The 3,697-nt window shown below is 41.0% G+C and overlaps 1 pseudogene; it reads right to left on the bottom strand.

The window, feature by feature from the left end:
- Positions 1-516: 516 nt before the first annotated feature.
- LOC116584695 lies at positions 517-1,477 on the bottom strand (annotated as a pseudogene).
- Between the last annotated feature and the right edge of the window lie 2,220 nt (positions 1,478-3,697).

Here is a 3,697-nt window from a genome sequence, read left to right as displayed (position 1 = left end):
TTTCTTGCATTTCTTTCATAACATTCTCGGATTTTACTTTCTCCTAAAATAAATTATTTTAAAATTATATAGTGTGTTTTTAAGCTTTAAAATCTTCATGTACTCTAAAACTACCTTTATTTTGCTTTCACTTTGAATGATATGTCCACTTTCACCTTGAATGATATGTCCACTAAATTTTAAACTTGAAGTTGACTATTATTTACCCTCAGTACTTCCAAGATACCATCATTGACAATACAAAGTATGTTGTGTATTTTTGGGGGAGGGGGATGTTTATAGTATACTTTATTGATGGTACATGACAAGGTAGGGATCCCCAAGCCCCTCCCCTTCTTCAGGGGTCTGGGATGAAAACAGTGGAGCTTGGGAGATTTTCAGTGTTCTGGGGAATAAATTAGGACAAGGATTCCCCAGCAGCTGAGGGCCTCTCTCTTCTTCTTCTTCCTCTGGCTAGGGCTGGTTGTCCAGGGGGCTCTTACATCTTGGAGGTTATGTGGACCATAAAATCCACCACCCAGCTGCTGTAGCCAAATTCATGGTCATACCAGGAAATGAGCTTGACAAAGTGGTCATTGAGAGCAATGCCAGCCCCCGCATTGAAGGTAGAAGAGTGGGTGTCACTGTTAAAGTCACAGGAGACAACCTGGTCCTCAGTCTACCCCAAGAAGCCTTTGAGGGGGCCCTCTGATGCCTGCTTCACCACCTTCTTGATGTCATCATATTTGGCAGCTTTCTCCAGGCAGCAGGTCAGATCCACAACAGACACATTGGTGGTGGGGATGGAAGGCTAGGCCAGTGAGCTTCCCGTTCAGCTCAGGGATGACTTTGCCTACAATCTTGGCCACACCAGTGGAAGCGGGGATGATGTTCTGGGCAACCCCTCAGCCATCATGCCACAGCTTCCCAGAGGGGCAGTCCACAGTCTTCTGGGTGGCAGTGATGGCATGGTAGGTGGTCATGAGTCCCTCCATGATGCCAAAGTTGTCATGGATGACCTTGACCAGAGAAGCCAAGCAGTTGATGGAACAGGAGGCATTGTTGAAAATCTTGAGGGAGTTGTCATACTTCTCATCATTCACACCCATCACAAACATGGGGGCATGAGCAGAAGGAGTGGAGATAATGACCCTCTTGGCCCCGCCCTTCAAGTGAGCTCCAGGCTTCTCCGGGGTGGTGAAGACCCCAGTGGACTCCACAACATACTCAGCACTAGCATCGCACCATTTTATGTTGGCGGGATCTTGCTCCTGGAAGATGGAGATGGACTTTCCATTGATGACAAGCTTCCCGTTCTCAGCCTTGACTGTGCCGTAGAATTTGCCATGGATAGAATCATACTGGAATATATAGGCCACGTAGTTGAGATCAATGAAAGGGTCATTGATGGCGACAATATCCACTTTGCCAGAATTAAAGCAGTCCTGGTGACCAGGCACCAAATACAACCAAATCTGTTCACTCCAACTTTCACCATTCTGTCTTGGGCACAAGGCTGGCACTGCACCTGAAGATGTGGCTTTTGAACAGGGAAGAGAAGAGAGCCTGTTGTGTATTTTTGATGATGAATTTTGCCACTTAATCTTTTAATCTTCATTATTTTTCAGTTTCACTCTGATATGACCAGATAAAAGATTATATCATATATATATAATCATATATATATATAAAATCATATATATAATCATATATATATATATATATATATATAGTTTTTTTTTTTCCCCTGCTTGGAACTTGCTTTAAATTTTATATCTTAGGAAACTATCATTTCTGGAACCATCTTGGTTATTCTCCTTCAAATGTTGACGATGTTATTTTTTTTTTTAAGATTTTATTTATTTATTTGACAGAGAGAAATCACAAGTAGATGGAGAGGCAGGCAGAGAGAGAGAAAGGGAAGCAGGCTCCCTGCTGAGCAGAGAGCCCAATGCGGGGCTCGATCCCAGGACCCTGAGATCATGACCCGAGCCGAAGGCAGTGGCTCAACCCACTGAGCCACCCAGGCGCCCCCAATGTTATTTTTTTTAATTTTAATATCTTATATCTTTGGTGGGAATTCTGAAACAAGGCATGAAGTTGCATATATAAAAATTTCTTTATGCTGGTTTAGAGGTAACTTTCATTATGTAGGTCACACAAGGCTAATACTATTTAGAGACTTGTCCATTCATTAAACAATTTTTATCAGAAAAAATTCTGGTTTCTTAATTTACTCTTTCACTTATTTACCATTCTTATTTATGACTGCTTATTTTTTGTTTCATACATATTATTTATGTTTGCTGAGTGTATGACTTTTTTTGAGCATCCAAACACTGATTATATTACATTCTCAGACTGATTATAACACTAATTTCTTTTGTAGTAAATGTGTATTGTGTTGTGTGATTTTTTTTTTAATTTATTTATTTATTCATTTGTCAGACAGAGAAAGAGCACAAGCAGGCAGAGTGGCAGGCAAAGGCAGAGAGAGAAGCAGGTTCCCCGTTGAGCAAGGAGCCTGAGGTTGGACTGGATCCCAAACCAACTGAGCCACCCAGGCATCCCATGTTGTTTGATTTGACATTGTATTATTATTATTTAATTGCTTGGGTGATCTAATGAGTGCAGGCTATAAGTATGTTCTGAATGGGAACTTTGGGGGATTTTGATTTGGGTTTTGTTGTTATTGGCGAGTGTGTGTAGTATTTGCATTTGCTTTCCTTTGATTTTTATTTTGTTATTATTTTCTGCCCCCTCCAGCAACTCGGTACATTTGAAGTTGTTTCATTCTAGTCCATACAAGATGCAGTTTTTAAAATAGTGTTTGACAGTTTCTATTTTATAAAGACATCCAGGATATCAGAGATGCAATCACAGAGTGAGCTGACAACTTGACTCGGTCCTTGAAAAAAGGCTATGTTTTCTGTACCTTGGCTCCTTACTTACTTACTGTAAGTAAGCAGCTTACTGTAAGTGTGCTGTGGTATTATAATTCCATATCCCAAACACCAGGTCAACAACCAGTTTTTTTAATCCTCTTTTCACAATAAAGGGGGAGGAATCTATTTCTTCCCAGTTCTACACTTCAAATGCTGAGAGGGAGGTATGCCGGGGTGGCTAAATCACTTAAGCCTCCCACTCTTGGTTTAGGTTCAGGTCATGATTTTAGGGTCTAGAGATCAAGCCCTGAGCAGGGCTCCGTTACCTGGAAATCTTCTTGAGATTCTCTCCAGCACCCTCTACCCCGCCCCCACACCGTGCATGTGCGCACACTCTCTCTCTCCCTCTTTCTCTAAAACAAATCTGAGCCAGGCAGGAACACCAGAAGGTGCATCAGTCTTAAAAAGACCCAGTAATCCCAGAATACCAAATATATATATATTCATACAATTATTGGATATATATACTATATATTCATATTTAGCAGCTGAGATCCAACAACATGATAAACATTTTCATACATCAAGAAGTAAGTCCCCAGAATTGCAAAGCTGTTATTGGATATGCCACTGGCCTGTTGGACTCTAAGATTTAGAAGATGGGTAAACACGCAAGGTGGGGATCCCAGAAAGCAAAGCACTAAGATTGCTCTCTGTGACACAGTTCTTACTACTCCCTCACAGCATTTATTTTTTTCTTTTTTGTTTGTTTTTGAAGATTTATTTATTTGTTTTTACAGAAAGTGAGAGAGATCCCAGGTAGAGAGGCAGGC

This window comes from Mustela erminea, chromosome 2, assembly GCF_009829155.1.
Source record: "Mustela erminea isolate mMusErm1 chromosome 2, mMusErm1.Pri, whole genome shotgun sequence".
NCBI classification, from domain to species: domain Eukaryota; kingdom Metazoa; phylum Chordata; class Mammalia; order Carnivora; family Mustelidae; genus Mustela; species Mustela erminea.
This window is presented reverse-complemented; position numbering and strand designations above follow the sequence as displayed.